Genomic DNA, 13693 nt, shown 5'->3' with positions numbered 1-13693 from the left:
AATCCTCTACAAATTAGTATATAGATTTAATGCAATTCCAGTAGAAATAAAAACAGGTATGTTTGTGGAAACTGATGAGCTGATTTTTAATGCACAAGGTAATGCAAAGAACCTAACAAATAAGATTTATATGACTACACACTTCAAGAATTTTTATGAAACTGCCTAATTAAGATAGTGTAATATTTGTAAATAAATCAGTGATCAGAGTGAATAGTACAAGAAAAAACACATGGTTATATTGTGATCTGGTTTATGACAAATATGATATTGCAAAGAATTTCCTTATCAATATATGGTGCTAGAGCAATAGATTATCTGGATGCTACTGATTTTGATTCTGACGGCCTTATCCCTAGGTTTTGCATTCCACCCAGGATGATGGTTAATTTTATTAGTCAAATTGACTGGGTCATTCAGGCATTTGGTTAAACATTATTTCTGTATGTTTCTGAGTATGTTTCTGAAAGATGTTAGCATTTGGGGTGCCTGGGTGGCTCAGTTGATTAAGTATCCTACTCTTAATTTCTGCCCAGGTCATGGTCTCACAGTTTGTGGGATCCAGTCCTACATCAGGTTCTGTGCTAACAGTGTAGTCTCCTTGGAGTTCTGTCTACTGCTCTCTCTGCCCCTCCCCTGGGAGAGGACCCACGCGCGCGAGCGCGCTCTCTCTCTCTCAAAATAAATAAATAAATAAACATTAAAAAGAAAATGAAAGCAGTTAGCATTTGATTTGGTAGATTGAGTAAAGCAGATTGTTTCCCCCAATGTGGATGGGCCTCATTTAATCCACTGAGAACTTGAATAGAACAAAAAGGTAAAGGAAGAGAGAATTCTCTCTCTCCCTCCGTCCCTTTCTCTTTCTCTCTCTCTCTCTCTCTCTCTCTCTCTCTCTCTCTCACACACTCTGTCTCTGTTTTTCTGTCTCTCTCTGTCTCTCTCTGTCTCTTCCCCTTCCTGTTTGCTTAAGCTGGACATCAGTCTTCTCCTACCCTTAGACTAGGACTTACACCATTAGAGATTTTGATTCTCTGGCCTTTAGAGTTGGACCTATGATTTACCACTGGCCTTCTGAACACTATTAATATTATCACTGGGCTAGAACTAATCATAGATATTTAAGACATTACATGGTAATAAACTACCTAACTAGCAACTACTGCCTCATTGTTATTATCTTAGCTTGTAGCACAAATGCTGAGATCAAATCTGCACAAATAACCTGTGAATAAAGGGGAATACTCTGAAGTATTCATTAGAAAGAGCACTGGGTTAGGAATTCAGTAGTCTTTCACTTCAGTTTCTTTTCTGGCACTGACTACTATGACCTAATTCTGTCTCTTGATATTTCTGAGTTTCATTTCTTGTTAAATAGTAAATAACTTCTATTTCTGATATCCCAGAGTCTACTGCAGAGACTTGTAAAAACGATGAAATGATTTCTAAAAGTGAGAACTCATCTCTTATTCTATTCTGACCACTATGTGTGGCTCCCATAAAATGACCTCACCCAGTGGCGTCTTGGGCAGTATAAAGCCCACATACAATGCAAAACCATGATTGGACTACTGATCCAAACTAACACCAGGGAAAGAGTCACCTTTAGCCTGGCAACACAGGGCTCTTGGGGTGCCTCAGGGAACAAATGCATCTGGGAAGTACAAAAGTATCACTAAAATTCTTACTCACTATAAATATCACTCCACAAACCCCGGAGACTGTAGCATCCATTGACCCTTCTGGAGAGGGAAGAGTTGCTAAAACTCTAGTAAGTTGGCTCCCCATGGTATAATGGAGTTTCTATAATGGTAGAAACTAAGGACAGAGAAATAAAGGGCAGAAGAAGAGACCATGGAAAGAGTAAGATGACTTAGAAACATTTATTACAAAGTCTTTGAAAGAGGGGAATGGAATAAAGGAAATGATTCTCAGTGGATGTTTAAAATAAAATGAGAGAATGGCATAGAGCATCCCTACTTGTTATGAAAACCTAGGATGTTAATATCTGCTTTACCCTATATCCAATGACCAATGATAATGTAATTCTTATTTTCTTTATTCTCCCACAACCCTTTTTCTCACAGACACTCCAGAATGGAATTGCCAGCTATAATTCTATGTTTTCATTTGCACATGGTGAACCTTAAAATATTGGTACACCACCTCTAGAAAAACAATATATTAGGATATCTATTGCTAATTCTTATTTTTATAGCTTTTCCTCTTCATTCTTCCATCCATATATACAATGCCAATGACATGTATCAAACACATTATACACTAAATTACTCCCAAATGTATATAATCAGTCATGTCCTTTTTCTGAGTTTCAGGCATATATATTTAAATATCTTTTTGATAAACCTACTGGATATTTATTTTCTTTGGTAAATATCTAAGAATCAAGGTGTTGAATAATATTGAAAAGTATTTTTAACTTCATAAAAAACCATGTCAAAGTGTTTCCTAAAGTTGTACATTTCACATACTTATTAGCAATGAACAAGAGTTTCTATTATTCCACATCCTCTTGAACATAAGATAATGTGAATCATTTTTACTTTAGTCATTCCAGGAGTATAAAATGGAATCACTTTGGAATATTAATTTTCATTTCCCAAGTAATGAATTTGAAGATCTCTTTATTTGTAACTGAACATTTGTTATCTTACATTAAACATTTTCCCTATTAGGTTTCTTCCTTTCTAAATTGATTTGTTTCTGCTCTTATTGTTGAATTTTAATTCTACTTAATTTTATTATCATAATGATTATTATCTAGAGTGATTTAATTATTTTTACATGTTTATTGTCTTTCTTGCTTAGAATGTAAGCATTACCAAAACAGAAATGTTTTGTTATCATCAGCATATACTACACCTATTCCCACTTCTAATAACAACAGCTACAAAGAAAATAATAAGTATTAAGTAAATAAATACCTGAAACATTTATGTCTCAAAAGGACATAGAAGACCCAAGGCATCCAGTCTTTCTATTATAATAATCTTGTATTCTCCTAAGAATTAAAATGTTAGCTGTCTAGTTTCATGGATTTCTTATCATCATAATTTTAGGATATGCTATAAATTCTTTTAAATTATTTTAATATTGAATTATAAGTTATTTGATATTTGAAAAAATTTTAATGTTTAGTTATTTTGGAGAGAGACAGTGCAAGTGGGGAAGGGCCAGAGAGAGAGGGAGACAAAGAATCTGAAGCAGGCTCCAGGTTCTGAACCATCAGCACAGAGCCTAATGCAGGCAGGGTTCATACCCATTAGATATGAGATCATGACCTGGGCAGAAGTCGGATACTTAATCAACTGAGCTACCCCAGGTGCTCCTCTTATTTGATATTTTAATTATAAAATTGTTATTTCTTAGAGTCTGAATATTTACACATGTATATTTAAAGGCTACAATGGATTCATAGAAAAATATTTTCAATTTTGTTCACTCTACACTTTCCAAATATGTTTACCCCCTCCCCCCAACCACTCAATTTTGGTATTATTCATTAACAATTTCTACTATTTAAGAAATTAAGAGGTTTCCTGCTGCACTGTAGATTTTCATTTCTGAGGCTTTGCTAAATGTCACTTAGGTTAAAAAGTGAGTAATTCTAATAGAAATGAGTGAGAGTGATGTCAGTAAGACTAATTTCTATGTGGCCTACAAAAAAATGCATACAAAAACCCCATTCATCTCCAAGTACATGATCCAAAGCTGTAACATGAAGGGCATGCTTAGAAACAGCAGAGTGTACTGACAGACTTCCCAAAAAGGCAAAATTGGCTAGATATTTCTTCAATCTCTAGAGCTTTTTACAAACTTAATTTGTACAAAGTTTTCAGCACTGTAAGGCTTCGAAGGAGTGGTTCTGCCACTCCTTGCCCAATGCTGTGTTGAGCATGGGATATTGGTCATCATAGCCAACTGTGAAGCATTAGCCTGCTGCAGGCCAATGAAAAAGGACCAACTTGGCTCTCATTTCAAAATTCTGGGCCTACTGAAAGCTGGCTCTTTGTACACAGTCACCATTTTTGCTAGATGAATATTTTCATCAGGAGCAATTCTGATGCCCCCTAATCATTTGTATGAAAATAAGATTTTTTTTAACAATTTCATCTCAGAAAACAACTAAACAAGCAGAATCCACACCAGCACACCTGCATTAAATGGAGTGCTTATTTAACACACAATAAGTATATCTCAATATCTAGCTATGGGCTAATATGATCTGTTGGTCTCTTTCCTGTGTTTATATAATTACATCACACTTGCCCAACTGTGAGACTTTCTTCTGTTATTTTTGTACCTAGATGCAATTAAGAAACAGTCAAGCCTTGCTTCCCTGAATATTGTTACACCCCATTTAGGTGTCTTTAGATACCTCTGTTTAATCGTAGCATTCATTGTATTATTTAACTCTCTCATGGCAACATTATTTCTTCTTTCAAATCTTATGCTTTGATAAGAAAACCTCTGGAAGAGATTTCTTAAATTTAATTTTGGGTTTCTTCCATACTAAAAGTAAGAAAATAATAGCAACTACCAGTTGGCAAATAGAGAAAAGGAAGTTATATAAACCAATTTGCCTTCAGTAATCATGAATAATTATCTGTTTTAAATCTCAGGTGTGATTAGATTTTATTTCAACATACAAAACAAAGCATTTAAGCCCATAAAAATTAGATCACCTTTTTTAAAGTTTGTTTGTTTGTTTATTTGCTTATTGAGAGAGAGAGAGACAGACAGACAGACAGACAGACAGAGAGACAGAGAGAGAAACAGAGAGAGAGACAGAATCCCAAGCAGGCTCCACACCAGAATCAGATGTGAAGGCTCAAACTCATGAACCATGAGATCATGATCTGAGCCAAAATAAAGAGTCAACATCTAATGGACTGAGCCACGTTGGCACCCCAACTTGACTACCTTTGAAATATATTGATTTTAGGATGATGTATGTCAATGAGAAGTAAAGGCCTTCTTCTGCAACCTAAGGAAATTTGCTGAGAAACAAATTCCCATCTATGGTTGCGAGAATGTCGGAAAAGCACCATAAGAAGTTTGACACTGCTGTTATCTTGTGTTCTGCTTATTTAGATGACACAGTGGGACTGAGTTTGACTTCTCTGACTTTTCATTAAACAAATAATTGAACTGCTTGGGGTGAGGAATAGCAGATAAGGCATACTCTCAGAGGAAACACAATAATAATTGTCCTATAATGACATTTATAAGGAAGAACACTCAGACATTGAGGTCAAAAGGGGGATTTGGATGACATGAGTGATGTGGTAGTTGACATCACCACACTCTCCTTGTACTGTGTAGGAATAATAAAACAGGCTTTTTAAAAACCCCAGTGTTGAGTTCTTATTCAGATCTCAGCCTGTAATAGCAGCTTAGAAAGGAAAGGAATATAGCAGACATGTTACACAGAATAATGCCCACACTAAAATATATCCATGACTTAGTCCCACAGACAACTTAACCTGCTTCACTATTTTGTTTGATTTAGTCAGTATTTTACAATACATTTTAACACAGTTCGACAGGCAGGTGCACAAAGAGAGAAAATCCATGAGTCACCATGAACATATTTATGAAGTTATTTTTCCTGAAGAGATTTGATTTGTCATCTTTGAGAATGGCTCTTATCTCTACCTCTTGCTTCTTTAGTTACCTGTGGGGGCTTTGAGGATACATTCATTCACTATTATGATATTCCCCCCAATATAACTCTCCAGAGATTAAATATTATGAACTTGGGGGGAAATATGATGTAGTCTTAATCACAAAATGAATCCTTTGGTTTCTAAAGGCACATGCATGCAATGTTTGGTACTTTAAAAACTCACTGAAGCCCTAAAACTGAGTTTCAACAATAGTGGGAACTTAACTGATATTCTGCCTACTGAGAATTGCTACTTTATTCAATATGAACTTCATATCTATGTATTTCAGGATTGATGTCAACACCTACTCTAATCAACTAAAGCAAACAAAAATCACTCCCTTTATGTTCTCTATCTCAATGAATAACAGCAATATTTGCTTATTTGACCAACATAGAATTCTGGAAGTTAAACGTGACTTATTGCTCTCTTTCATCCCCCGAATCACATCAAATACTGTTTCCTGTCAATTTACTATATACACTTTCACCTCTCCATCTCCATTACCACTTATTTAGATTAGGCTAGCATCATCTTTCACCCTACTTACTTCAAACTTCACCTGCCCGTCCAACCCATTCTCCATTGTAACATTACAGAAGTTCCTCTAAAATGTAAGTGCATCATTTTAACCATTCCAGTGATGTCATTTTACATCATTCCTAAGACTATTTGCAGGGTATCAAGCTTGGGATGTATCTTGGACAGAAAAACAAGATGTCCAGAATCTGAGGAGTTCTCTGTTTGGGAGCTGTTTAAATCATTTACCACTTTTCACTGCAGGGCCTTCTGCTAAGGATTAAGGTAGAGAATTAATTCCATGTCTCTTTGTGACCTGAAAGAATGACAAGAGTGAAATCGGAGTCCTGACACAATGGGAAAAAATTGGCCAGCAACCATGAAGATGGCCTATCACAATACTACTCAATCCCATCCTTCCTCCTTTGTCCTTCTAGGGATTCCAGGCCTAGAAATTTTCCACATCTGGATTGGTTTCCCCTTTTGCATTGTATATCTGATTGCACTCCTAGGGAACAGCATAATTCTCTTTATAATTCAGACTGAGCCTAGTCTCCATCAGTTCATGTTTTACCTCCTGGCAATGTTGGCCTTCACTGACCTAAGCCTGTCCACTGCCACTATCCCCAAGATGCTGGTCATCTTTTGGTTCAATTTCAGAGAAATAATTTTTGGTGCTTGCCTTGAGCAGATGTTTATGATTCATCTGTGTCTGGAATACTGACAGTCATGGCCATAGATCGCTTTGTTGCCATCTGCAATCCCTGAGATATACCATGATCCTCACAAACAACATGGTGACCCTTCTAGGTATAGTCATGATCATACAATCTTTAATCTTTGTTATTCCTTTTGTTTTCCTCGTCTTGCTGTTGTCATTCTGTGGTGCCCATATCATCCCCACACCTACTGTGAGCACATAAGCATTGCTCGTCTTTCCTGTACCAGAATCAGGTACTGGGATGGCTGTTTTTTCTGTGGGAGTCATTGGCCTTATTGTAATTGGTTTTTTGTATGTGAAAATACTCTACATAGTCCTTCATTTACCATCATGGGATGCCCGATTCAAAACTCTCGACACCTGTGGCTCCCATGTCTGTGTCATGCTCATCTTCTACATCCCAAAATTTTTCTTTTTTCTGATCCACTGCTTTGGTCATAGCATCCCGGCTGTATTCAGTATTTCTTGCTAATCTATATATGGTTGTACCACCTGCACTCAACCCTGTTATCTATGGGGTGAGGACAAAGCAGATTCTGGAGCAAGTCTTAAGAATCCCAAACCCTAAAGATGTTTGATCCTCAGCTTCCCAAGTCTTGATGAAATATATGATATACATATATATACATGTGTGTGTGTGTGTGTGTGTGTGCGTGTGTGTGTGTAGTGTTTGGATTCAGCTAGAATTAAAAAATAAGGTCCAGTGCAGAGCTTATATTCTAAACACTTTCAAGTACTATTGCAATATACTTGTGCTTTAACCCCTATGGACTTTCTAAACCAATCTGACAAAAACTTCACCAGAAACATCACTAATTATGTTCTTGCCCTCACCACATGTCATGGCCACTGCTCCACTATATGGCTATGTTGTATGTATGTGATTCAACCTTACTTTTCACAACTGACTAAACTTGTCAAAGGTTGTCATAAGTTGGCATGATTTAATAGGAATATCTCTATTATTAATATTCTATAAGACCATTCTGGATTCTGAAATCAAAGAATTAATCAGTCACAAAAAGAAGCTAAAAAATTAAATGGAAACTTTTGTGCCAGGAAAACTGTCATGTATAACAAGTTATATGCTATTTATATATATAATTTCCCATCCAGGTAACGTAAGGAGTTCTGCACAACTTTCTAAAAGGAAACAGCTAGATTTTATCTTTTTTTCCTTTTCTTACCCTACGTTCATCTGTTTTGTTTCTTAAATTCCACATGTGAGTGAAATCATATGATATTTGTCTTTCTCTGATTGACTTATTTCACTTACCAAAATATATTCTAGTTCTATCCACATTGTTTCAAGTGGCAAGATTTCATTCTTTTTGATCAAGTAATATTCCAGTGTGTGTGTGTGTGTGTGTGTGTGTGTGTGTGTGTGTGTGTGTGTGTGTGTGTAAACAATAGGTAGTATCCTATTCTTTATCCATTCATCAGTCAGTGGACATTGGGTTCTTTCATAATTTGGCTATTGTTAATAATTCTGCTATAAACGCTGGGGTGCAAATGTCCCTTCAAATCAATATTTTTGTAGCCTTTGGATAAATACCTAGTAGTGCAATTGCTAGGCTATAGGGTAATTCTATTTTTAATTTTTTAAGAACTTGCATGATGTTTTCCAGAGTGGCTGCACCAGTTTGCATTCCCAACAACAGTGCAAAAGGGTTCCCCTTTCTCTGCATCCTTGCCAACATCTCTTGTTGCCTGAGTTGTTAATTTTAGCCATTCTGACAGGTGTGAGGTAGTTATCTCATTCTGGTTTTGATATATATTTCTCTGATGATGAGTAATGTTGAGCATCTTTTCATGGTCTGTTAGCCATCTGGATGTCTGCTTTGGATAAGTGTCTGTTCATGTCTTCTGTCCATTTCTTAACTGGATTATTTGTTTCTTGGGTACTGAGTTAGATAAATTCTGTATAGATTTTTAATACTAACCTTTTATCAGATACGTTGTTTGCGAATATCTTCTCCCATTCCATAAGCTGTCTTTTAGTGTTGTTGTTTCCTTAACTGTGCAGAAACATTTTATCTTGATGAAGTCCCAATAGTTCATGTTTGTGTTTGTTTCTATTGCCATCAGTGATGTGTCTAGTGAGAAGTTGTTCCAGCTGAAGTCAAAGAACTTGCTGCCTCTTTTCTCCTCTAAAATTCTGATGGTTTCCTATCTCACATTTAGGTCTTTGATGCATTTTGAATTTATTTTTGTGTATGGTGTAGGAAAGGGGTACAGTTTCATTCTTCTGCATATTTCCATCCAGTTTTCCCAACACCATTTGTTGAAGAGATTCTTTTTTCCTTTGGCTATCCTTTCCTGCTTTGTCAAAGAAGAGTTGACCATATAATTGTAGGTCCATTTCAAGTTTTTCTATTTTGTTCCAGTGACCTATGTGTCTGTTTTAGTGCCACTACCATACTATCTTGATAACTACAGCTTTGTAATATAGCTTGAAATCTGGAATCATGACTCCTCCAGTTTGTTTTTCTTGCTTCTTGATACAGGCATGGATTGCAATATAATTCCCTCTTAGGACTGCCTTTGCTACATGCCAGAGGTTTGGACTTGTTTATTTTCATTTGCTTCTGTGTATTTTTTCAAATTTCTTCTTTAGTTTTCTGGTTAACCTGTTAATTCTTCATTAGAATGGTTTTTAACTTCCACATATTTGAGGGCTTTCCAAATTTTTTTCTGTGGCTGACTTCAATTTTCATAGCCTCATGACTGGAAAATATGCATGGTATGATCTCAATAATTTTACAATTGTTCATGGCTGATCTGTGACCTACTATGTGAACTCTTCTGGAGAATATTCCATATGCACTTAAGAAGAATTCGTACTCTGCTGCCTTAAGATGGAATGTTTTGAATATATCAGTTAAAGTCCATCTGTCCAGTGTGTCATTCAAAGCCATTATTTCTTTTTGGTTTTCTGCTTAGATGTTCTGTCCCTTGCTATAATTGGGGTGTGAAAGTCCCCTACTATTATTATATTTTTATCAATGAGTTTATGTTTCTTCTTAACTGATTTATATTTTTGGTTTCTTCCAAGTTTGAGGCATATTCACAATTTTTAGATCTTCTTGATGGGTAGATACCTTAATTCTAATAAATGCCCTTCTGCACCTATCTTACTGTCTTAGTTTTAAAATCTAGGTTGTCTGATAGAAGTATGGCTACTCCAGCGTTCTTATGATGTCCATTAGCATGATAGATAGTTCCCTATCCCCTCTCTTTCAATCTGTGGTTGTCTTTAGATCTAAAATGGGTCTCTTGTAGGCAGCATATAGATGGGATCATGCTTTTTTTTTTAAACCACTTTACCCTATTTCTTTTTGAACAACCAGCTACAAAGTAACAGCTTGAGCTAAAGCTGACTTTACCCTATTTCTTTTTATTGGAGCATTTATTCCATTTACAATCAGTGATTATTGAAAGATATGAATTTAGTCCCATTGGGTTGCCTGTAGAGTTGGTGTTTCTGGTAATGCTTTCTGGTCCTTATTAGTCATTGTTGCTTTGATCTTTTTTTGTTTGTTTATATGCTTTGCTTTCTCCACTCAGCGATACCCCCTTCAAATTTCTTGCAGGACTGGTTTAGCGATCATGAACTCCTTTAGTTTCTGTTTGTCTGGGGAACTTTTTATCTCCTCTACTCTGAATGACAGTCTTGCTGGATAAAGAATTCATAAGAAAAAAATTAATAATAATAATAATAATAATAAGGTGAAGACGAAGAAGCAGCAGCAGCAGTAGAGGAAGAGAAAGAAGAAGAATTCTTAGTTGTATATTTTTCTGATTCAAAGCATTGAATATTTCCTGCTGCTCCTTTCTGGCCTGCCATGTTTCTGTGGATAGATCTACTGTGAACCTGATCTGTCTTCCCTTGTAGGTGAAGGACTTTTTTCTCTTGCTGCTTTAAGGATTCTTTTGTCTGTGTATTTTATGAATTTGACTATAATATGCCTTGGTGATGGTTGGCTTTCATTGAATTTAATGGCAGTTCTCTGTGCTTCCTGGATTTTGATGTCTGTGTCCTTCCACAGATTAGGTAAGTTTTTAGCTGTAATGTGTTTGAATAAACCTTCTGCCCTCTTTCTCTCTTTTCATATTTTGGGACTCTTATGATATAACTATTGGTATATTTTAATAAGCCCCTGATTTCCCTAAATCTGCCTTCTCATTCCATGACCTTTCCTTGCCCTCTTTTTTTTCAGCTGCATTATTTTTTATAATTTTATGTTCTCTATCATGGATTCACTTCTCTGCTTCATCCATCTTGGTTTTTATGGCCTCTGCTTGGGGTTGCATCTCAGTTACAGCATGTTTAATTTTGGCCTGACTAGATATTATCTCTGCAGTAAGGGGATTCTCTATTGTCTTCTACGCTTTTTTCAAGCCTCGCTAATATCCTTATAATTGTTTTAAATTCTAGCTCAGACTTACATATCTTACTTATATCTGCATTCATTAAATCTCTGGTCATCACTGCTTCCTGTTCTTTCTTTTGGGGTGAATTCCTCCTTCTTGTCATCTTGAAGAGAAAGGAAAAACAGCAAAATAAAACAAAATAAAAATAAAAAAATTGAAGAAAAGAAATTTAAAAATAAAATTTAAAAATAAAATAAAATACATAGCTAGATCCTAGCTCTGCTTTGTTCTGCTAGTTACAAGAAGCTTGATAGGAAAAAGGTAGAAAGAAAGGAAAGAAAAAAAGAAAAAAGAAAAGTATATATAAAAATAAATAATTTTTAAAAATTAAAATAAAAAATAAATAAAATTTTAAAAATTCCTCTTTCTGTATCAAACAAAACAAAAGCAAAGACAAAAACAAAAACAAATAAACAAATGCCAAAGGACACAGGTACTTTTCCCTTTAGAGCTGAACCTCTGCAGCACTCTCTGATCAGTAGACTTGGCATGGGCAAACAATTTGTGCTGGTCTTCTGGGGGGAGATGCCTGCTGTTCTGATTCTTAGATGCAGTTGCCATAGTGGAGATGTGCCTGCAAGGTGCAGGCGATGAGGCCTGGTGTAGCAGATCCATTCTCCACTTGTGATGCTGTTTAGCTCACTGAGGTGGATCAAGCTGGGGGTGCAGAAAGAATATGGCTTGAGGGAAATGCATGCCACCCCTCTTCAGTGAGCAATCACAGATGCTCAGTGACCCGTCCATGTCCCTGGTTTGTCGGATCCTCACCTCACCTTGTCTGTATCTGAGCTGTCTGCCTCCTAAATGGCATAGTACTCTTGTGTTTTATCTCAGGCATGGCTGTGTTTCAAAACCCCACACTTCAGAGGCCCCCACAGCATGGACCTGTTCTGGTCTTCTAGGAGAGGGTCTCTCTGCATCGTATCCAGCGACAGTTTGTCACAAAGACAGCCACATGACCACATGGAGGATCAGAGTTTATGGTAGATTACAACACACAGCTGGTGCTGTCTTCAACCAGCACCTCTATTCCTAACACGGTGAGTGGGACAGCTTGATAGTGCCCGCAGGGTCCTTTGACCATGGAGAGGCCGTATCCTCTCTCCCAAAAGCACTCCAAGCAGGGGAACTGCTTCTCTGTTTGACCCTGGGAATCCTCAGGCTGCCCACTGCAGGGCTCAGCTCTACTCTCCCACTGCTCAGTTTCCCAGGTGCAAACTTGGCAATATGGCAGGCCTCCACTACTTCAGAATCTGTGTACCGCTGTTTATAGAAAACGGGCAGTACAGTAACTCTCCTTTGTCAAAGGTTTGGGGAGTAGTTTTCTTGTGCAGTCCCCTTAAGTGTGTTTTCACTTTTTTTTTTCTCCCCAGTCCTGCTTCTCTCTTCCTCACTTGCCACATACACCCACCTCAGTCTTAACTTCCCCAGGGGAGTGCCTCCAGCTCTTTTCTCTCACAAACTCTATGCAGTTCCTACTTTCCATGGATCATATTTTTGGTTTGTAGATGTGCAACCTTGTTCTCTATGACGTCTGATCAATTTAGTGGGTGTTCAGAATAATTTGATATTTATTTAGCTGTGCTCGAGGGAAGAGGAAAGCTTACTTTCCTCTGCCATCTTACCTCCAAAAAACTTGAGTAATATCTAAAATTAATATTATTATCTTAAGTCTAGCCTCCAGTGTTTCTTAGGTACTCCCTAGTGATCCACATACTTCAGTATCTATAGAGGTAAAAATTGAATCCAATGGGATCCAATATCTCAAATATCTTTCCAGCATGCAGGAATCTTAAGATAAGATATACATGCAGAGATCTTATGTAACATAAGTTGCTTCTAGCACCATTATTAAAGCAATGGCCACCAGGAATGAATCAGGACAAGATGTTGGTAGTAGACAGATACAAGTGATGGTCCAAAGAACTGGAAAGATATTGCCATAACTTTTATCCATCACTATTTGAAAACTATTTCTCAAATTTTTAATCTCCCAATATTTTTGGTCCTGCCCAAACCAGGAATCTACCATGGTTCAATAGCCAGAAAGCATTCTCAGAGTCCCAGGTGTCTGCAAAAGTGCTGGTGTGTAATGAAAGTGCAGGGCACTCAGCATGTCTGCATTAGTTTACCCCTGTGCTGGTCATATATGCCCATTCTCTATGTGAGTTAGCTCTGTCCTGCCACTAGTTCTTCCAGATAAGGCCTGTCACAATTTCTAAAGAAGGATTTTTTTCCCCATAATATTTTATTGTCAAATTGTTTTGCATACAACACCCAGTGCTCTTCCCCTTAAGTGCCCTCCACCATCACCACTACCTCTTTTCCCCCC

General features: G+C 36.9%; 1 pseudogene; it reads left to right on the top strand.

Annotated features, from left to right (window-relative positions):
* Positions 1-6591: 6591 nt before the first annotated feature.
* LOC115272538 lies at positions 6592-7505 on the top strand (annotated as a pseudogene).
* Positions 7506-13693: the final 6188 nt, after the last annotated feature.

The sequence above is a fragment of the Suricata suricatta genome, chromosome 11 (assembly GCF_006229205.1).
Source record: "Suricata suricatta isolate VVHF042 chromosome 11, meerkat_22Aug2017_6uvM2_HiC, whole genome shotgun sequence".
Lineage (NCBI taxonomy): Eukaryota > Metazoa > Chordata > Mammalia > Carnivora > Herpestidae > Suricata > Suricata suricatta.
The sequence above is the reverse complement of the archived record's forward strand: the minus strand, read 5'-3'. Positions and strand labels throughout refer to the sequence as shown.